The 24,378-nt window shown below is 32.3% G+C and overlaps 1 long non-coding RNA gene across 2 annotated transcripts; it reads left to right on the top strand.

Annotated features, from left to right (window-relative positions):
• The first annotated feature begins 3,738 nt into the window (after positions 1 to 3,738).
• Positions 3,739 to 18,599, top strand: LOC133203871 (uncharacterized). Of its 2 annotated transcripts, none has more exons than XR_009723491.1 (7): positions 3,739 to 3,828; positions 5,520 to 5,560; positions 5,773 to 5,986; positions 13,198 to 13,252; positions 13,930 to 14,502; positions 16,939 to 17,041; positions 17,513 to 18,599. It is a non-coding gene; the product is annotated as an uncharacterized LOC133203871 (long non-coding RNA). The 2 variants fall into 2 exon arrangements; XR_009723490.1 differs by having other exon boundaries at positions 13,930 to 14,724.
• Positions 18,600 to 24,378: the final 5,779 nt, after the last annotated feature.

The following is a 24,378-nucleotide window of genomic DNA, read 5'->3' as shown; positions in this document are numbered from 1 at the left end:
ATCAAATTGTTTTCTGTTATGATTGTATATTTATAGAATTAAACTCCTTCATAGTTTCAATATTATTTAAATGTATACATGTAGAGTCATGTCAAAAACCACTGTCTGAATATACGGTATTGATTAAATATGGTGTACAAGAAACTTGTTTGAATTATCGTTACAGAAAATCAACATTACAGAAAGTGCAAATTACATACCGGCCATCACATCCCTGAAGATTTGCTTGAGGTATGAAGATTAAGGTTATAAAATTCTGCAGTACTAGAGACCCTTGTATGTAAAAAAGCATGTCTCTTTTTATAAATTCACATCTCATGCTCTGTTGCTTGACAGCATACGGAAGTTTTATTTTTTTTAATCTTTAAATAACTGCCGGGATATGACGATGAGTTATTTGAAAATGTAGTAAATCAAACAGGAACCTGAAAAGTAAAATTGTGTTAATCCATGCTAGTTTTTAAATTAGTAAAAGATTATCACTTTCTTATCTCATGCCATCATTAAGTATACATGTATATAAATAGAATTAAAGAAATGGGCTATAGCAATATTGTACATGTACTTATATGCTTGTAAGCGAAGTTTGTAATCACAAACAAGTGTAATACTTGCATTGCTTATTTAAACTTCATTTTAGTTCAGTCAGAGGTCAATACAAAACACCTAATAATTTTGATGTTCATAAGTGAAATATATGGAGATAACGAACAGTATCCAAGCTCAAAAGTCCATTAAACAATACAAAATAGGAGCAGAGCAAACACGGACCTCGAAACATCAGAGGTGGGATCAGGTGCCATGGAGGAGTAAGCATCCCCTGCTCGACTAATGTAATAAAATTAATGTAAAAAACATTGATGTAATAAAATTAATAAATGATGTTTGAAAATTGTACCTTCTCACATGTAAGTATTAAATATAATATTTTAAAATAATATTGTACATTACCAACACTGTGGAGTTTTAGGCAATAGGCACACACCAAGTTATGATTTTAATATTTTTCAAATATTTTATGAGTTAGAGAATTTTTTTTTTTATCAGTAAATGTGCATTAAATTCAGACTTTTTCATCAATTGATTGCATTACTCTGAAACGGGACTTAATGATTTTCTCTTTCTTAGTATTATTTCCAACTGCGTGAACAACTTTTAATCGTACTTATCTGTCATTCGTGCGTGAAGTATTAAAATATATTCATGACTGTACTAGTTTCAGAATTCAGGCATGAAGAATTAGAAAGAAACCCTTTTCTTCCTGTTCCTTTTATTTCAACGTGTTTAAACCCATAACCATTGCCATGTAGTTTAATTATAATATATTCTTACTACTTTTGGTTTGCGACACAGACTGGCGTTCTCACTTTAGCAGTATAATTTGTTTTAAAACACGGAAATATGCACGATTATGTATCGGTCACTCTCTAAACCGTGTTTGATTGTCAATCATGCTGTTATTAATAATTAAGTTAAGCCCCGTCTGGTTTGTATTTCACCAAATATTGTTTAAGTTTTAAGATTGAGCTTTGTTTTGCAAAGAAATTTTTACTAAACTGGAGATGGAGGTATCGGAATGGAAAATCTTGTTCAAGTATCAATAATATATATTTATATTAAGGGAGAAGGAAAATAAAGTATATTCCCCATAACCATTAATACAGAATAAACAAAAAAAAAAAACTTCCATGAAAATTGATATAATTAATTTTACATGTATATACATGCATAGTGTTACAAATGAAATCGAATATACAATTAAATACTCCGTTTAATAAAATATGGAACAGCAGTTGAAACATTGATGATACGAAAGCATTATGGAAGTGGAAGTCAAAGAAGATTCATTCTTTTTATGCTTCCGTAATGGATTGATAAATGTTGTTTTACGTCCCCTTCGAGAATTTTTCACTTATATAGAGACGTCACAATGTACCGGTGAAAAGCTTTGAAATAAGACCTTTACTTGGCACTAAAGGCAGTTGAATAGTTAGGTTTCTTTCTCGTGACAAGGGCTACCGTGACTGGGGCCTCGATTTTAAGGACCCATACGTATTTGAAGAATCGGGGGTTTATAAATGTTGTCCTGTCCATCCGTCTGTCTATCCGCAAAAACTTTAATCTTGCCTATAACTTTTGATTGATTGGAGTTTCACATTTCACTTGTGTATGCCTTCTTGTAAGACCTTTCTTTAGGTATTTACATGTTTGATCTTTGTGTTTGACCCACTTTAGCAATATTTTACCAAATTTTAACCTTTGCCATAACGTTTGAACAGTTGGTGTTATGACTTTCGTTCTTCACTTGTGTATCCATTGTGACAAAACCCTTTGCGGAATAATATACTTGAACTGTTGACCTTGACCTTAGAGTTGGACCCACTTTTACAAGTCCTTTAACATTGGCCATATCTTTTAAACAGATACAACAAGGGTTTTCGTATTTTACAGGTGTATTTCTTGCTACAAAACCTTCCTTCGGATACCAATAATTATGACCTATTGATCTCGACCTTAGTGGTTGACATACTTTTGAAATACTTTAACCTTTGACAAAGCTTTTGAGCAGTTAGAAGTAGGGCTATTATGTTTCACCTTTGTATTTCTTTTGACAAGACTTTTGAGACGAGTCTTTTCTTAGAACAACAACATTATGAATTTCTTGAACTTGGAGTTTGACTTTGATATTGTATTTGAGAAACTTTAAACTTCGCCATAAGTTGTCGTATGCATACGCGGGCATCAGAGTTCTACAAATATATCTTGTTTTATTTACATCCAATTGTTTCATCTGCATGCTCTGTGCGGATTGTCATCTGTCCTCGGCGGCTGTATAAGGTCTTTTATTTTTTACAGTTTAATTAAATAAATCTTTTTCAAGGATCCGTCAAAAGTAAAATCATTTTGTTTTGGATCATACTATTCTAAAAGTCTACTTTCATAGTCTAACATTTGAGCAAGCAACAATCTTAATAATGTGGAGAATTTTATATGCAATATTTAGAATAATGATTGAAACACACGATTTTTTCACATATTTAGATAAGCACAATACATTGCTGCGTCAATGTATAAAAAATAAAATTGCATGTACTTTATTTTTATACTTCCATTTCCGTACTCTCTATAACCCATTTTAGTAAATTTATTTTAATATTTGGCTATCTATGATTTGACAACAATGAAAATAATTTTAAGCCTCTGCACTTGAAACAGTCTTCTCACTCTTGATCGGATATATACAAGGAAATACTGTATATATATATACTGTATACAGGGCTATTTTCGCCTTTTCACACTTGCGAACAATTTTGACGTTTCAGAAAACAGATAGACGGGCGATATGGAACATCTAAGAAACATTTCTTTTGTGGTCATTATTACATGTAACAAATTTCCCCTACCAAAACGTATCGTTTTAATTGGCTTCATGCTTAGTCATGTCTCACCAAATTGTTGACTCTCCATGTAGCGAGAGTAATCTTTAAGGTCAATGGGCCTTAAGTGTTTACAGAGAAGAGGTTCTAAATTATTATTTTTTTAAACCAAGTACATACTCAGAATTTCATAACTAATTACTAGTAAACATAAGTGTCAGGAAAAGAAAAAAAAAACTGGAATGTTACTTACACCCTATATATCAGTTCTATGTAATGACATTGACATAGACAATGCAACAATGTTTCTGAACGTAATTAATATTGATCGTCTCAGACTTGCATTAGACAATGTATATAGTGTGCACGAAAAATTGACAATCGAAGAACTCCAGACCTGTTGGTTATGGAATACTGGAGTAATAACGGCTGATGATTCATCAAACAAAAAGTATGTACTCTTGCAGACTTTTAATTCTAAAACGTTTTACCTTTCCTGAGCTGTAAGCTCAAATAAGCTTTGTTTCTGATCATCTGTTTTCCGGCGTCTGTCTGTAGACTTAACATATATTCAACTTCTCTAAAATCATTAAGAAAAGTTCAACCAAATCTTTACAATGTACACCTTCGTAGGTAGAGGAAATTCATTTTAAAGTGATAGCCAGTTTCCTTTTCTTGGGAGAGATAATCAAGAAAAGAAAACACTAGGGTTGGTTTATTAAAAATAATGTACTCTAAGGACGACATATTCAGAAAATATATATGTGCAAGTATCCTCAGTTTCGACAGATTCCCGAAAGTTTGAATTAATCTCACTGTGTCTAAAGACAAGAAATAGATAGCAAAGAAAAATTTTTACATGTGACCAAATAAAGAAAAAAAAAGAAAAATCAAGAGAAGCAGTTCGACGCTACATGTAAGACGTTGTTATTGATTTGGAAGCATTCCAAAAGCAGGAATTGTATTGAAACTCTTTTCAGTCTAAGATGTTGGCGAACCTGGGATTAAGGTGGGGATGAATTTTATGTAATGAATACACCCGTGTGTAGAAGTTCCAACTCCCCGTCGATTCTCATTCGGAAGTCACTTGGAATTACTTGGAAGTATTTGGAAGCATTTGGAATTCCAAGTACTTCCAAGTCATTCGGAAGAATTTTATTTGGAAGAATCTGAATTTAATTTGGAATCTATTTGGAACCATTTGGAAGTGCAGAGATGAAACTTAGTCTATATGTTTAATGAGCAGATGTTATGTTGTCAGGTGATCTGGTTCGAGGAGACTTGTCTCGGGCTCGACCTCGTGAATTTTGAAATCAGGCGGTTCAAACCTAAACAGTGTTGCATCATCATCATGATCGCATTAAAAGAGGATTGATCTTCTATGAAGTATATGTAGTGCAATGTAGATAATTAACATCTTTTAAGTTCATGACTCGGTGGTATCTAAATCTTCATTTTATGCCGCACTCCTCTTTGAAAAAAAAAAAAAAAAAAACAGTTAGACACTGTCGGATTGATCATTGCTGAAACTGTGAAAAGTGTCTTTTGTCAGTGCATGTTCTGATGATAATACAAAGTGTTCGACTTTTATTACTTCCGTAAATACATGAAGCCAGGAAATACCTAAATTATCGCTATTCTTCATTTGTGACTTGGATTTGAATTTTGCAAAAATATCGGTGAATATTTTAATTAAAACAGTTTTACACGATAATCTTTAACCAGGAAGGTTTGTCTTTTTCAAATGCAATGAATATCAAACATTAAATGATGCCAAAAGAATAGTGTTTTTTATGATATATATTATCAAATCGCTGGTTGTTTGTTATCTGAACAACATGTTTAAATATAAGGCAATGAAATCTTGTTTTTATTTGTTGAATCACATTTGTAATAGTCATTCGGAAGTCATTTGGAAATTTCTAGAAAAATCTGAGTTTTAGTCATTCGGAAACAACTTGGAAGTAACTTGGAAGTCATTTGGAACCATTTGGAAATTTGTTCCAATACTCCGAATGGTGATTTGGAAATTCAAAATGAAGAATTCCAAGTGATTAACTTGGAAATTCCAAATGCAACTTGGAACTTCTACACACGGGATTAGGGAGTACAAACTTTTTGAAAATCCTTTTTGTTTTTCAGAAGGGCCGAGGCATGTTTCATATTGAAGTAACCGCTGAAAGGTTTGTGAATACAATCAACTTGTTGTTAGTGTTGCGTCTATTTCTTTTTTAACTCTTTGTTTGCAATCCATCAGAAATAGTCTGAAATATTAATAAAAATATAATGCAACTTTTCTGGAGAAGAATTTTTCAAAATTTTTTTGAAAGCTTTTTATTTCCATATAAAACTTCGATTTCTGCTCCACCCTTCCCACAAGTTCTTTGATTTGAAGGAAAAAATGCTTCTTTACTGCTGAAGATACCCTCATTGCAAATCGAAATTCCCTAATCCCAAGGATGCTTTGTGCCAACTCTTGCTGTACATGTATTCAGCGCTGAAGTTCTAGAAGGAAATTGAAAAAAAAAATATTAAGTTTCAAGAGGGAACGGATACCGGACAACGGGTGATATGAAAAGACCACTCAAGCTTATTGCTCAGACAGTCAGGTACTTACAAAGAATTATGTATGTTGCCACTAACATTTTATAAGAAGTGAATATTTATTAGACAATTGAAATTGAAAATATAAAAAAAATAAAATGGAGGTATTTCTGAACCATGTTTTATATTTTCTGTATTAAAAATATAAAAGAGTACACAAAATTTGGTTGATTTTTTTCTTTAGAATTTGTTTTCTGTTTTAAATTTCATGCCCCCTGCCCCCCACCAAAGATACCGTAATCTGAAAAATGCAACGGCACATAATGTCAGTAAGCGTTATATTTACTTTTGTTTCCTGAGGGTATATTTTTCATTTGACCCAATGTAGAGAATCGGTCACCTCTTAAAAGGTTCATATTAACTTCACTTAACAGGGGTCCGGATCCCCTCCACCCCCCCCCCCCACCCCCCACCCCCGGACCCATGCATGAAACTTTTTTTCGAAAATTAATGACTTACTGCGTGTTATTCATTTTATACATCAAAATGTATGGCTTCCCTTTCCAGGTAAACATCAGATGATGTTAGATACAATTGGGGATGTTCTCTTATCGATATATTAGTTATAAGTATACAGGAGTACAGTGGCTGCAACGTTATTGTTGACAACTTACACGAACGATCACGTTACACGAACGATTCCGCACGATTAACGCACGATAAATCCTGTTACACGAACGATCCCTCACGCACACGATTCTACACGTTACACGATCTTACACGATTGTTAACGCAAACGCACGATTCTTCACGCAAAATAGTTCAAATTCTTTAGGAATGGATATTTTCAAAACGAAATAAGCCTTAATATTTATTTTAGATTTCAAATAATTATTGATATTATTTCATCGACTTTGAAAAATAATAGAAAAAAATAGAAATGGATATTTCTGAAACTAAATACATTAGATAACAAATAATTATTTACATAATTCTCCGACTTAAGAAAACTGTTGTTTTTTTCTTTCTATCAGAAGATGTACTTGTACATGTAGATGGACCGTGAGTTTTGATTGAATTAGATTTCATAATATGCAGGAAGGGATAAGTCTGAAGAAAATTGGCATGAAAATGAATTAAATTATAAGTTTAATCCATGTTTCCATTTGTGAATCTCTAAAATCAACAATTATTTTACAAATCATTTATTTGCAGAAATTATAAAAATAGTTAAAAGTAAGCTCCAGAGATAAACACTGATAAACGAAACCCCGACAATCATGTCGTGTACATGTACATTCGCGGACTAAATATTTATGTAAGCGTAGAGAGTTGTATATTTATTTATTTGTAAAAATATCTTTTTTTGATCTATTGATTTTAAAAATATCTTGACCATAATTAGCAGTAGACATGATTAACATTAGAGAAAAAAAAAATCCTTAAACATCTAAGTACGGTTTATCACAAAAAATCACGCGATTTGACGAGAACACAATATTGTACGACTTACTATATTGCTTATTTCCAAGCGATAATTAGTTCGTTCTGCTTTCAATTATGTAAATTGCCTTTCATTCATTTAATTTGGATTGAAAAAAATTTAGACAAGCGAAATGCTTGTATAATAAATAACATTCCGATAAAAACTTACAAAACGAAATTTACACGTTTCTTAACGCACGATCACGCACAATTAAAACTGCAAACGATTGAGTCTGATACACGCACGATCTCGCACGTTACACGAACGATTCTAAACGATTGGTTTGTCAACAATAACGTTGCAGCCACTGTATCTGGTGTCAAACTAACACGTGGTAAAACAAGTGTTGGGTTCTAACAGAAACATGAAAGTGCTCTGGTAATAGACAGAAAACAAAAGAATGATGTTTCATTTATTTATTGATAAGGAAAACTGACGTAAAGCAAATTAGAAAACACTTGTAGAACACAAGATGGCTGCATCCGAACTATTTTATTACATTTTTACGCAAAGTAATTAGGTCACATATTGTATTACAAAAAACAATTACAAAAGATATGAAAAATATAACAAAAACTTTCGAAAATGGCCCTATGCTCATATGAGAAAAAAAAAATGGCAGCATCATCACATTTTTTGTGTGTTTGTGTGCTTGACTGGAAATTTTAAAGTGACACTGTGACAGACAAACGGGAAAATTGACAACAGTAGAATTTTTGCATGATACAGGCAAATTTTGTTCAGTACTTGAAGATATTAGGTTTCAGAAAATTACAGATTTCAGAACCTAAAAAATCTAATTTAATGGAGAAAAATAAAAGTAAAAAAAATCTTTGTATAACCCATCACAAAAATATTGCTTCACTTCTTCCTCTTTATTGTATGCATGCGCTGAAAAGTTAAAGAATTCACCATGGTTTCAATTCCATAGATATAAATGTCGGATGACCTAGAATCTTGAAACAATCTTCAAAAAAGATAATCAAACTTAATCCTTACTTCTGCTTGCCCCAATTCAATGTTGTTTACGAGTTTCACGCTAAAAATAGAGGACGCTTGACCTTGACATTGTTGACATTGACGATAAAAACAAAGCGATAGATACAACATTTGTTTTTCCGGCACTTATATTTTTGAGTTTTTTTTCTTGCTTTACAGTGCAGTTGAGTTGTCAAAACTTCGCTATATTCATATTTCACAGAAATCTTTTGTTTTGTGTTACAATTAATTTTCTTAAAAGAAACACATGGTTTTGACTCATTATGCAACTTTAAGAAAAAACCTGCTATTACGAGAAATTATCAAATTTGCCATATTTTGTTAGAAAAATGGTCAATTAAGACAACGCACAAATATCTTCTGACGAAGCTTAATAGGCTTATAGACGGTATCTTTTGAAATGTAAGTTTTCTTTCAATGAAATATATGGAGAGAGCGAACTGTAATTATTCAAGCTCAAACAAAAGTCCATTCAAACAATGCAAATTAGGAGCAGAGCAAACACTGATATTTAAAACAATAGAGGTGGGATCAGGTGCCAAGTCAAAAAGTATTTTTTTCTAAATCAGTAGTATTGAGAATATTTTCCCCTCAATTTAAAGGCATGTAATTAATTCGATTTGCAAGGTTTGTACTTAAGTGCTCAGAGGTACAGTACCAACCAGACCCAACCTGACACCTAAGCAGTCCCAGAAAGCATGCAGTCCCAAAGACTGCTTTGGGACTGCTGTGGGACTGCTATGGGACTGCTTTGAGACTGCTTTGGGACTGCTCTATAAAGCAGACCCAGCATTCTCAACAGTTTCCGGGACTGCTTTCTGGGACTGCTTTGTTCACTCATGCGTAAAAAATGTTCTGATTTACATGATAGCTCCACCCCCTGTGCTTAAAGAGCGCTATTTTTTACCGCCCTCAAATAAAACCTAATAATTAATTTTATTAAATGACCATGAAATAAAATTATTCTGCTATTCTTCCGTCATATAAGCAATGTGAACAAGTACATGTATTTTGGGATTTATTTATAAGATTAGTTTTTAATTTATCAACAAGTTATTAAAAAGGTACATTTATTTAGAAAATAAACATTTAAAAATATCGGGAATTGTGTGGTGTCAAAACTTGAGGTCTCAGTCGCCTTTGGACATGATAAGCAGAAAGTCAATGAATGGTATCAGTGTTACACATCACTGAACACGCTGGTCAACAATAACACTATTTTCAATCTATGAACTGCAAAATATCTGTGTTTCAATAAATGTGTATAGATTTATTGATTAATTTTAAACAGAATCTGGGGTTCCATTCGCGTGTTTTACAGATGCACACTTATATAAAACACTTAAAACTGAGTGTTATTGTTTTCTGTTACATAAAGAATCTGACGATAATCAAATAAGCAAGTCAGTGAAAATAATCATGACTGAAATATAATACTCGGCAAAATTTTACAAAGAATTTTTCGAAAGCCCCAGGACTTTCCAGTGAGAAAAATGCATTCAGAGTATAGTATGGGAATCGGCCTTGCTCTATAATTATAAAATCTATTTAAACTGATTCTGATAAAAAAGAAATAATTCATTGACAAGTTCACGGCCAGGAACACGTTAAGTTCCTTTACAGCACCGTTGTCAGAGACCTTTAAAGTTAATTAAGCACTAAAATTGGTTCGTTGTCATGACCCCACAGGTGAGGTTAACATAATGTCCGTCCGGTGTCATTCAAAATATACAAAACTTTTTACTGAATGCATAAAAAATCATGTTTTTGTTCAATTCCAGGAATACACTTAAAAGTATTTGGAAACCGATACAGCATTCAGTGTTCATGACAAAAAGTTATGTCTCTGTTATCCTATATATATTCTGAGTAGTTTTGATTGGCGAATACATACCATGGTGAAAAAGCATGGATGTGCGGTGAAAAAAAATATTTTTCTTCATCAATCTATTTAAAAAGCACTTTAATTTCGTAGTTTGAAAAGTAGCTCTATTTTCATTTCATTAGACAAAAACAGCCTTTTGCAGAACGCATATGCATACTATATGAGAATTTGAAATTTATAAGCAAAATGGCCGTTGTCAGTACATGTTAAGTTGATATGGTCCGGTGTCACTTGTCTTAACATGTAAATCTGTCTATGTATGGTGCGGAAATGATCAGATTTATTTATTCTTAAGGCACATAATATCGGAAGATGTCCCAAACTTAAACTTTGAATTAAAATTTGAAATTTAAAAAACTTCAATAAAGTAATTTCAATTCCAATTCTACTAGGTACGTGCATGTATTTTGGTGTGCATATCAGCAGTAACAAAAAATAAAAAAAAAAAAAAAACCATAATAAACATACTGAATAGTGTGCGTTTTATTTTACTATTCGTAAAGAAGTAAAGATAATTTTATGAGTTAAAAAATACTCGATGCCGAAGTCTGTTGGTTGGCTGCTTGCTTGCTTCATGTCTATTGAACACTACTGACTGCCTATTGAGGCATGGTTTAGATCTGTACTCGGCACCTGTGGACATAGAACAGAAAAAAAAGATTTATTTCGTACCAACGTCTGACTACTATGATACGGGAATTATACCGGTCTCGACGTCCGCGTTGAAATTCGAACCAGTGACGTAAGGATCAATTTTCTTGCTCCTCCACACTAGATCGAGTGAAATGCTCTTAGACTAAACCACTGCATGCGCTTCGTGCTGCAAAGGTGTTCACCCTTAAAAGTCTAACTTTGAAGCTCAGGAAAATCTTAAATTCCTTTGCCATTAAATCGTCCACCCAATGATATATTCAATTATTTTTGTTTTATAATGAGATTGGTCCTTTGAATTTAATTTAAATTATTAAGGTTTTCTCATAGAAATCAGTCCCATGTTATCGATGAAACATGCTTTTAAATTTTCTATCAATAGCACTTGTTCGAAACCTACGGCGCTGTTGGAGGGTCAGATAAAAAAATATTTATTTGCTAGGACGAATAATATAAATTCGATATTTGTTCGGACAGATTAGATATTTGTTCAGACAAATTAGATATTCATTCGGACAAATTAGATATTTGTTCGGTCAGACAAATTAGATATTCATTCGGACAAATTAGATTTTTATTCGGACAAATTACATATTCGTTCGGCGAAATGATAAATGTGTGACCGGTTTTCCTTTCCAACATCTTTTCCCTCTATTTTCAGGTATAATTGATAAATAGAATGCATTAAACAGTAGTGTACAAATGTTGTATACTGTACAATTCTGACAACGGACTGATGACAACGGACTGACTTTTCGTAACTTGTCATAACAACGGACATAATTTGAATTACAGCAAAAATTTTCAGTTTTACTTAGCATTGGACTGCTTTGTGTCAGTTTGAGTCTGGTTGGCACTGTATACCTTATCTTTCAGCACTTTTAAACTCACATTCTTCATACAACACTACTCAGTATTTTCTACATTTTCAGGCTGCGTGTACAAATGCATTTACTTATTTATTTAACCTTTATTACTTAGATAACATTTACCATTTATTTATATTAATTATTTCAATTAAATAACCCAAAATTAATGAGAATTTTACAGTATCGGTATTATTGAGATGAAGTGGTACTTAATAATTAATAATTTCAATTTTTCTGAGAAAATAGACTTACCATACCCTTTATTAATATTGCCGTTGAACATGCAGTTGACCAGGCGACATTTTTTGTTTACAACGGGCGTTCGATATTGAACACTCGTATACGGAATGTTTCGGGGCATAGTCGTATACGTAATACAATTCTTAAGACTTTAATTTATTTATTTATTTATTTATTTATTTATTTTTTGAATGTTTTTGTCATAGACCATTTATCAGCTTTATCATAAAAAATAATATAATCTTTGTATAACTGAGAGATTTTAGATACGAGATAAGAAAGTTTACATGTAAAAATTATTTCACTGTCTTTTTTCCCTAAAGAGCAAGGAAAGGCCAGGCTAATCCATATTGGAAAAAAAAATGGCTTAAAATACATGTATGTGCAATCATTTTCTTATTTTTTTTCTGAGATCTGGGGATGGGGTAGGACAGAAAACATAGAAATTTTACACAACTCATGTGTACATGCCATTGGGAAATAATTCTCCAGAACAAATAAAAATGGCCTAATCCTTATCCTCTATTCCACCCCTCTGCAAGGCTTTTAAGAAAAAAAAAAAAAAAACGCTTAGTAAAAAGGAAGTTTATCTGTCATTGCATTTTAAAGCTTGTTTCCTGAAATCTCACAGCATATTTATTTATACAAACAGGGTGTTACAGAAAACATGCAACCAGTTTGATTTTTTTTTTTTTTTTACATTTTACTCGTGTTTCATTTAATACCATCCACAAACATGTTGAATTAAAAGGCTTAATTTCAAAATAAATCTTGTAAAAATAAAATTAATCCTGCAAATAGATAAAGAGTTTCAAAAGAATAAAGAAAACTTGTAAAATTTTACCTAGTTATACAAATATACGTCATAATTAATTCATATAATAAAATTTCCCATTTTTTTTTTATTTTCAATAAAATCTTAAGCCTAGTTACTATAATCTAAATATGAATTTTTATATATTTCTGCTTGCATATCAATAAAGTGAGGAAAGCAAATGTTTACATGTTTTCTGAAACACCCTGTACATATACACTTAATAAATACTACACTTTCATCTTCCTGTTTTGGAAAACTAGTTGTACATGTATAGCTAGATATATTTCGTACATATTGTAGCCTTTATCCAGGTTTGCATATATTTATAGTTTTTAGAGTGGATCGGAAAGACAGAGTGAAGAGACATGTATCGCACTAAAGCTGGTGAGGTTTAATTCTATTCATTCTACCTTATTGTACCTTAATTCAATCTTTTCACTTGAAAAGCATGATTATTTCACAACTAAACTGTAAAGTTTGATTCAGTTCTGCAGCAGGTTTGCTTCAAGTCGCGCAGAAACAAAAATTATTCACAGGAAGAAACCCTTTTGTATGCAGATGGTTACCATTAGCTGCGATCTTGTAGCTAATACTGCAGCGATTGCTGCAATCTTATAATAAATTGGCAGGAATTCAACTTTTCACGGACATAATGGATATTATGATTAAACTATAACATTGAGTAGGAAAACAAAATACGTATTATATTCTATTTATAAACTGTCATGCGTATGATTTGTCATCGATATAATAATTCAGAACAAGACTTACAAGGTGTTTCACAATATATGTCACACTTCTTAAGGCAGAAAAAAAAAATACAACAAAAGTTACATATACAATTTATATTTTATTTTAATCAGCAGAATATCAAAATTATATGAATTCAGAAGTATTCAGGATGCTCCATTTCAGTTTCTATGGCAACGATTTCCTAAAATGTTATACTCCAAGTCTCTGACCACTGATTTGTACGTTTCACAGGATACTTTACAGATGTTTTGTTTTATATCTGGCTTTTAAGAATTCCCAAAGTACATGTTTATTTTTTTTTTATTTAGAGTTGCATTTAAGGACGACGGACCTAATTCGAAATTTCGCGCCACTGCGCAGAAAACCGCGCATATGCCTTGAATCAGATTGACGTAACTATGTATCGCAAAAGATAAAAAAAAAAATATACATTTTTAATTCTTTTGAAGAGTTTTAAACGTTTCCTCTCAATTCCAGAATATTGTAAACATTTCGATTTATATTCATTTGTTGATTCTATAAATAAATTATTTTTTACGACATTTACCGAAAGCGCATATCAACAATAGCCTGGTCCCCTGGCTCATCCTTGCAGCGACGCGGAGTACACGAAGCAAAACAGGGACAGGGAACCAGGCTAGGTGTACAAAAACACATATGTATGATGTTAATAAAAAAGAAAGAAACGACGAGAGAACGCTTTATGTATACTACGGCCAAAATGTACGATCCTCTCCCATTCTTGGTTCTATGCCTTTGAGCGGACTCTGAATGGTAACCGTGGCTTGAGACGATGATCATGAAGTTCAAGTTGATGTTTCTGACGAAGACGATTAACTGTGGTACCCGTATTATTTTTGAAGACGTTTTAAGACTCAGGGGTATGTCATCGATTTGAAAGAACGATCTTTTCTGAAGAATGTCTAAGATATATATTGGCATCTCATTCTGGAGTTTAACTTAATGAACATAAAAAGTTTTTAAGTGCATGTTTGTAAACATGTAAATGAAGTAGAAAACACACCAAGAACCAGGAATGCCAGGACCTAAGCGAAAACTTTCTGATTGACCATGTTGACATCAACAATGAACATTTGGAACAGGTAACCGTATTTAAATATAGGCCTATATATTTTTTCAATGTTACATTTGGTATTATTTATTCATAAATATTAATACAGTTTTTCAATGCATGCATGCATGCGCCGCAGGTAGGTTAAGGCTTCCCGTAGAAAATCGCAGTGCACTCTGTGCCTTCACTTCGCTGAACTACCAAAATATGACGTCATAATGGAAAATGACGTCAAGTCACTGCCAACTTGAGGTGTCATGACAGGGAGAGTGTCATGAACTTTACACTTTATTTCAAGCTGCATGTAAAATGCTAGATAGCTATTGCAAAATTCACGGGTCGTTAAAGGTTTTTTAAGTCTTATATGTCCGAATTTTTTGAAAATACACCGCTTACCTACCCTTGATTGAAATTCAGCATGTTCAAAATGCTTATGAAAAGTATACTTTTGAAATGTACTCTGTTTTATACCCGTGGTTGGAGGTAGAAAATATTTTGTGTGTATAAAAGAGTCTGGCGCAGGTGATTAATAAGGATTTATCTGAGAAATTTTGTGGAAATCTCTAAGAAGAGGTTGTTCTCTAACTGAATCTTGCTTGGGAAAAATATGTGTTGGCTTTGTTTTAATACAGATTACGATACTATGTGGAAAATACCCTCAAATTTGTAGGTAAGTTGAATTTCTCACGAAATATTTTGTACCCAAGTAATACTATGACTTTTCCCAAGCACATTTCGGGTACACAAGGTTACGATGAGTTTATTTATATAACAATATGTAAATAATTATTGTGTTAATCAGCTGCGCCAGAGCGATTTATATGAAACACTTCAAAAAATTATAAATGACCGTCACGTGATCAAGAACGTCATGTGATATCATAACAAATATGTTGATATATAGCCGAAGAAACCCTATATATAAATTGGAAGTACTAAAGTTCAATCCTTATAAATTAAAACCAAAACCGACCTCGCAAAGACATATTATGTTTTGAGCGCATTGAAAAGCTTCGGAAAGCCTTAACATAGCTGCACAGACAAATCTTGTCAATAACTTTGTAAAAAGGATTTTGGATGCAACATAAATTGCATTAAGGACAATTCCTAATTAGGGTAGCCTAGTTTATAAGCATAGTTGATTCTGATAGAATTTGACCGAGCTGAACTAAGCCAGATAAACCTGGCTACATGCTAATAGAATCAAATAACCCAGCTTATGTTGTGAGCAGTATAAATAGAAATATTGTAGTTCTATGGTAAAACATAACTAAGATAGAAAGGACTGCAAATGTATAATAGTTCACTGTCTTCACCAGAGTATCTCCATCAAAAGCTTCTTGTCATAGAATAAACCACTTTCAATACAAATATCTCCAAGGACACAATGTCGAAGCCGCCTGACATGCCTGAGCCTTTCAATTTTTTTTTGCTCAGTCAGTCCTCCAGTCTTGATGCGAGTGCAATACCATCTCACAATATACATATATTATTGACTGGGTTCAAAGGAAACGTGTTAAGATGAAGGCAAACAGTTGGTTTTAGAGGTCAACAAAACATTTTGCCTGAGAAAACAGTTACTTAATAAATGTTTTGTTACTGTACCTTGTACCTTTTATTTTTTAAAATACATGTATCTTGTGCTGGCTTCCTTAATCTAAATTTCCTTTACCAGCACTTTGATGAAACTTGTGATCGGTCAATTCCGTCACTGTAAAACACAAATGAATGCTAATGAGATTTAGCTGATCCTGTCCATTGTGTTATGTAACCGGTCCAATATCTCATCGGCAGGTCCAATATCTCACTCCGAGCTCAAACATTGATTTTTTTAATGACCACTCAGTAAAATATTGGAAATGTTAGACTTTTTAAGTGTAGATTTAAATAGGAACTGGTCATTCCCTGTTTTACCAAAGTGCTGAATCATCAGAATCAAGTATGCTACATGTATTATGTGCCATATTATATAAGTGAACCCTTGAATCATTTGTTTTAACTATGATAATTATATTTATCTGAATTATCTCACAAAACTGTTTCCTCCAAAATTATAAGTTGCCTTCATATCTTTTACAGTGCACAAAGCTTTGAAAAAATTAACATGATTAAACAGCTTTAAAAATGTGTATACTTGAATCACACTAATCATGCTAATTGGTCGTTATGATGCTATCTTGTACATCACAATATTCACATGTATTTTGAATTTCAAATTTAATAATTGATTTTTTTTTTACCACAGAAAACAATCTACAGAGATACATGTACTGAAGAAATACCTGCTGTTGAAAAAAAACCCTAGCTAAGACATGTTTGTTTTTATTTAGTACAAACAACATGATCAGGTAAGTTGAGTGTGTTGATACTTTTGAAAAATGAAAACACCACTCTTGTTTAAAAAGGGAATAAATGTGAAATATGTTCTTATTTGCTGCTCCTGTTCTTTATACACTGCACATGCTCATTAATCATATGCTTTATTAGGGTTTGAATATGCATTTTGACTTTGAGTATATTCATGTATTTTTTACTATCTATTTATTCACCTAACTTTGAAATGTATGATTGTACTTAATTTTATATATTGTTTGTATCATGTAAATCCTAAGTTGGTTCCCATATTGTGATTATATTTAAACTACAATATTTAATAATACGTTTTATATTTTTTCCCTCAGAAAAAATACATAAAATTCAAAGTTTTGGACAATGAAAAAATCATCATAACTAGTTACATGTGTAAACTGTATACTTGATAATGATTAAATATTTATTTATCTGAATATCACAATCATTTTTTGTGGATTTCTTTCCAGGTAGAAACAACAATATAACTCAAATTGCTGCATCTATTGGAGCACCCATCTTTAGCAGAAATTTTACTTGAATTTACAGCATTTCCATCAAGGCATCAAAGCATGAATTGATCGTTGTAACTTGCATGTAACATCCCTTGCAAGATTATTTAACCCTTATGAGAAATCACAAAATGCAGTGAATGACTTGAAATTTAGACCTTTGCTCAACACTAAGGCCCGGTGAGGAGTGAAGGTTCTTTAGCGTGCCAATGCCTGCTCTTACATGGGACCTCAACTTTTACTGTCTCATCCAAGACCTCCAACTTTCACTTTATTGTGCCAAGTGCTAGTGTTGCCGTTTGGGCTGGAACCCTCGACCCAAGAACCAGGAGGGAGCATTCCACAAAATGGGTGATCACAACACCCATACAGTGAAGATTCTGAAATGTTCAAATCATGACCCCCAGGGGTAGGGTGTGGCCATAATTGGGAACCTCCAAGCATAATTAAGAGTTGCAATTACATGTATTTTATAATGGCTCGTTGTGTACTCGTACATAGGAAGAACAATGAAGACGGAAAGGTGTATGTAACAAAAGTAAATGAAAACTTAGCTCAAGCAATTTTCGGGAGGAGTGATTTTGTTTTTTCAAATACATGAGCATGTCATAATGATTTAAAAAGCGTTAAAAGCTGCTTTTTTGTACATCTTCCACAAATGTATTGTTACAGCATCAGAATACATGATTAGCCACTGGGAAAACTATTCATATAAAACAAATTGCATATTGTTGTTGTACATTTACACAGCATGTACATTACTCATTACATTTACAGATGTGATGAAATATTTAGGTACTCTACATGTAGTTACTTGTACGGTTGGTGTGAACCGGTTTTACCAAACATGAAAACATTTTTGTTATTTCTCATCAGAAAAAAATAAAACTGTAATAAAATTTTGGTTAAAAAAATTAAAGTTTGTATACCTAATAGGTAAATGAAGTGAAATCATTATAAACAAACACAAAATATTTTTGTATATTTCAGCACATTTTGATACTGAATGGTACTTTTTCAACGCTTCATAGTTACATCTTTTATACCTGTCATCATTTTTTCCTGAAGTGTGAAATACTTTATGAATAAAGTATTATATTTGTGTGTTAACTCCTTATATTCTTTACAATGAGAGCAGCCTCAGGGTAAAATAATACAGGTGCATGATTGTAAAATGTTTTTTTTTAAAGGTTGTAGAGTTTACTACCCATAGCATGCACGTCCTGTAAAAAGACACATGAATTCTCAATTGAAATAATATTTTTGTAAAGATTTTGGGTAGTAATTCCCAAATGACAAGCTGATGGATATTTTCTTCCCTATTTACATGTATCACTATCAAAAGTCTTGGAATTTGTAGATTATTATTAATTTATAAAGATAAGAAAAGAGGATACTCCTACAATTTAAATATTTATTCTACAGTTTATCATAGTTCATTAACATGATTAAGACATCAGTATTCAATCATAGATTTTATATTTTGTCTTTTAAGTTGACTATTAAAGCATATTTAGTGGAAAATGAGTCTATCAGAGTAATTAAAAATGATTTTGATTATGAATGCCAAATTTTGCCATATTTCAATTTAAAACTCTTGGTCCAAAAAATACAGAACCCTGTACAAAAAAGACTTATATAAGCTCTAGTTTATATAGATAATAAAGACAGAGTAAAGTGTCGGAACAAGACAGAAACCAAAAAGTCCTATCTTGAAACAGTTCCTTAAAATTCACTTGGTCTTTTACCATCTATGCATATCTATAATTTGATAAACACTGTATCATATACATGTACATGTATTAGAGTTTAGTTTGCTCAGAAAACTTCTGAAATGAACAGGCTTGCAGATAATGATTTGTTACATCAGGGACCTATAGGACGCGGATCACGTAAATCATACTTTGAGACCATCCCTAGAGTATTATACGCGCATAATTCACGTATATCATACTTGGACACCATCCTTAGAGTTTTTTTTTTTAAATTGGCAAACCACTTTTAATTATTATCATTATTTAGTATTAAAGTAAGTTAAAGAATAAGTACATGAAACATCAGAATTTATTTGGCCAAGGTATTTTCAATGATAATTTTCCCCAAAATGTGCCCTACACCAGAGTTTGACATGCCCCCCCCCTGAAAAATTAAGACCGATGACCCATTTATTTTTTGGCATAATTTGCTAGTAAATTGTCTTGTTTACATAATCCTTTAATATGAATAAAAATTCTATTGCAGAATTTTTTTAATGATCACTTTTATACCGTACACTGGCAATTTCCCATTACTTTCTATAGTAATTATTGGTTTCCATCACCAACTTTTGAAACGCTCCCCATTAAAAATCTACATCGATGACCATATAATTTTTTTATTGATTTTAACTCACCAAAAGTCACTTTACCTCATATCAAAATTTAAATAAAAACTCTATTGCAGAAATGAATTAGGTCCGTCGTCGTTAATATATCTTTTTGAAGATTTGTTAACATCTAGCATTTCTATATTTAGAAATCGCGTCATTTGCCACCAGCTTATCAATGGCAGCTTGCATTGGGACTTCACATCCGGGTTTTAAACTTAATGTGGCATCTCTCTCGAGAGATGACAAAAAGTAGATCAAACTCCAAGGTCCATGTGAAATTTTATTGTTACCCAAAATAAATTGTCACAAGGTTTCAGTTTTTCAAACGTGGATCAAACCCCAAGGTCTAGGTCTGAAGTTAAAGAGTATTTAAACTCAAGGGATTTTCTTATCACACAGAAGATATATTTAGAGTATAGAAGCCCTGGCACCAACCGGTCAAAAGCTTTTGTCAAAGTTTAAGTTTGATAAAATTTTGCAAAAGTGGGTCGAGGGATCACATATGTTTGTATTCAAAGAAAGATCTTGTCACAAGGAATATATATGTAAAATATGAAAATCCTTTTTCCAATCAATCAGAATTTATTTGCAAAGTGAAAGTTTTGCGGAAAAAAAAGTCAGACGGACGAACAGAGCAAAAAACTATATATGTAGTATAAAAATGCCCTGATATCAAAACATCTGTTTGAATATTTTTACGTTTATGTTTCCTTATACCCTGGAAACATCTATTTGAATATTCTAAGTCAACATTTCTTACTTTACGATGAAGTGCTTTAAAAATAGCACATACTCAACATATTAACTGGAAAACTCAATTCTTTTCAAGAGTTGATAATCATATACTACAGAGAATTATATCTAAATTATTTTGAAGCATGCAACCACAGAGGATAAAACAGTCAAGTTTTGAATGAACTCACACTTAGTGAAATTTTTATCCAGGAAAAAAGTTAACTATTTTGATCCCAGTTTGTTTTGCCTGCTTTCATTTTCCTTTTGAAAATTATTTTGCCTCATTCTGTCGATTGAATGAACTAGACCTCAATATCACATTATTAATAAGGGTTTCATTGCTGTCATGCAAAGACGTTCTTCTGAAAATATGTGGTTTGGCAGAAATAAAAAATTAATTAAAAAAGGATACTTTAGATACTCCTTCAGGGTCTTGAACCACTTTTCCGAAGTCCCTTAGTTGGGAATTTTGTAGCCATGGTAAATAGATTTCATGATGCCCTGGAGAGAAGACTAATAAGCTGCAGCAATTCTCCTCTATAAAATGGTTTAAAAATCCCACTTTTCTAGATGACCATTCCGACATATGAAGTGGAAAGTGTGAAATATTACATATTAAAAACCACATTCATAAATATTCAATATATTTAATGATGTATTTTCTCTTGTAGATTTTCTTTTTTTCAGTAAAAAAAATCATTGATATTTTCATTCTGCCTCCTTAAAATATTGAAGATCATTTATCTAAAGAAAAAAAATCTGAAACTAATGAAATTCACTACCTGTTTTATCCTTTCTTACACATATTTGCATCACTACAGAGAAATTACCATTCAGAACTTACAAGGTTAGATTTTAGTTATCTTGAATATACGTGTCTTCATGGTGTTTTTAACTTGCAGAATGAGCTTTACATTGGTATGTGATACTTACTGTACATGTAAATTTATACTTTACCCACGACCAGCAGCTTTTTTCTCTGTTTCAAGAACAGAAGAGGTGTGTATTGGATCACCACACTCTCTTTTAAGAAGATGCAATTAATACTTCTCTCTCTCAAACAACAAATCTTCTGTCTGACAACTTTCTTTCTCTTGCATGCTTTCCAAGTCAGTGTTACTTGAAATAAGATTAAATTTACAATGAGTTTTGAGCAAGAGAAAATAACTCGGATTTATTTTTTTGGTACAATGAAAATACGTGCATATAGCAATCAATCACTAGATTAAAGAAAACCTGGTTGCAATTTTACATGATTAGAATTTTTAAAAAAAATCAAAGAAGGATAAACCACTGAATCTTGTCTCCAGACACCTTTTTCATGTCAAAAGAGAGAAAATAGTACATTTATAATAAGCTGTATAGTAAACGTGACAGTTCATACAAATAATTTCTATTAAGAGTTACAAATGAATAAAACATAATTGAGTTTTTGTTTTACAAACACATCTTCACACTATCACATATACAGCTAAAACATACTGAGTTTTTTTTTCACCTTTTGAGTAGGGTTGGGTTGGATCAGAACTAAAAAAAAACATGCGTTACAATAAAACATTGGGCATATCATGCAGCAGGTCAATCAAACAATGCTCGCACATCTGCATTAAAAACAGAAATGAAACACAAATGATAAATCATTATTAGTTGCTTAGATGCATTTCAAATAAGATACAATAGCCAAGGACAGAAGCTTCAATATATCACCTCTACTGTCTAGATATGCACACAAATACTACTTAACATTATATTCTTTCCTTTCTTTATCTTCACATTTACTGACATTGTGCAATATATCGATGTTCATATCAATAAAAAAGACGTTTTTATGAATATTTTCATTACACTTGTCTATCGAAATTCGCTAATCTATTTCTGAAGTACAACACAGGCTTTTAGATCGCTTTACTTGAAAAACAAATGCGGTATAAAAAAAGTAAAGGTGGTGAACTTTTTAGAAAGTGTACCAAATTTCGCCAATGAAATATTGATAAACAAAATTATCTAAAATTAACTTTGTTTTTATATCTATTCGTGCATAAACAAACCGAAATTCCATATATTTTCCTAGAATGTGAATATCAATTCCAAAATCGACCTACCGGGTAATTTTTTCTTTACTCGAAATTAGTTTTGACCTCTCGTCATCTATCGGTATACAGACGGCGTTTGAACTGCGGCGAACAATTGCATAATTTGTGCATAAACTATCAAAATCTATATCCCATTAAAATAGAAATTTTAAGTCTAAAATAATTCCTTTGGACTAAAAATAATATAAACGTCTGCTTTGACAGCCTGTACACCCATTTTGTTTTCTACTGTAAAAAGGATTTCGGATGGTTGAAATTTCCTGTATTTAAAAAAAAAAAAAAACTTTTAAGAGTTTAAAATTAAGCAACTAAAATGTTGTTGTTTACTTGATAAGACAAAGTGGTCATATCAGGTAGAATTGTTTAGAGACTAAATAAGCAGATGTTTAGAGAGTATCGAATAAATTCCGGGAAAAAGTTCGTCCCATCATGCATGAACCCTCCTCACAAATAGAGTGAATGAACAGAGGCCTAAGATAGTTTTGAGTAAGAGAAAGAGGTGAATATAACGAACAGTGATCGATCGGGAAAATAAAATCCATCAATAAATCCCTGAACAGGGCATAAAATATGGACACCCAGAATTCTAGAAGTGGGCTCAGGTGTCAATTATGGAATTGATTTCAGTATAGATTGGGAAGTGTGCGGAATTTCTGAATAAATGTTGGCAGTAATGTTAACTGTTTTTATGTAAATATATATGAAAGAAAAGTATAATTTCCAATCATGTTTAAGTAATAGGCGTAATTGTGTATCCTATCCAGTCTTTTCGCTTATACCCCATTGTCTGATGGATAAAAGCAATCAAAAGGCCTGTGAATATAGTTATGATTCTCCATCCCATCCCATCCCCCCGTATTTATATGTTTTGAACTATTTTCATCTTGATTCTACCCCTGCGCACGGGCAAGACACCACTGTCCGTGCTTAGTTCAGGTGTTCGCGGGCCTTGTCGATTTTTTTCTACACGTTGTGTATTGTGTTACACGGAACTGTTTCATTTTAAGATGCATATGCATATACTCGTGACTCTTACCTGAGTGTTGAAATTTACAACAAAGAACTTCAATTGTCTGTGCATATGGTGCATATACGCGGGATGTAAACAACTTCTTTGATCGAAAACTGGTGTTGTCTGCAGTTGCAAAACGCCAAAAATGTTTACTAAAGCATTTGTCTATATTTAAGAGCTCCAGAAACTTTGCAAACTTTTATTTTATTGATATTTTATTATGTTGTTTACAAATGGGCCTTGGTTAATATCCGATGCGATTGGAACCGAATGACAAATCAGTTGTGCGTGACCACACAGTTGGGTACTACCTGGTTATCAGATACATGTAGTAGGAATATCGAAACTAATATGGCTGACTCTGATATGGCATTTAAAAGTAGAGCTTAAATCCTTGATACGTGTGCCCTCATGAAATACCACAAGCATTAATAAATAGAAACAAGTGGAGCTGCTTTCAGTATTAAGAGAAGAAGGACACATGTCACGTGACTCTGTTTAATTACGTTTGTTCAAGTCTCTAATAATCGCAGCAATGTTAAGGCTTCCAGAAGTTTTAAAATGAGTTTGAGACATAATATTGCATTTCGAGGTAAATTTTGATTTAATATATGAG

This window comes from Saccostrea echinata, unplaced genomic scaffold (assembly GCF_033153115.1).
Source record: "Saccostrea echinata isolate AGI-Se365-2 ecotype Australia unplaced genomic scaffold, CSIRO_AGI_Sech_v1 ptg000052l, whole genome shotgun sequence".
Lineage (NCBI taxonomy): Eukaryota > Metazoa > Mollusca > Bivalvia > Ostreida > Ostreidae > Saccostrea > Saccostrea echinata.
The sequence above is the reverse complement of the archived record's forward strand: the minus strand, read 5'-3'. Positions and strand labels throughout refer to the sequence as shown.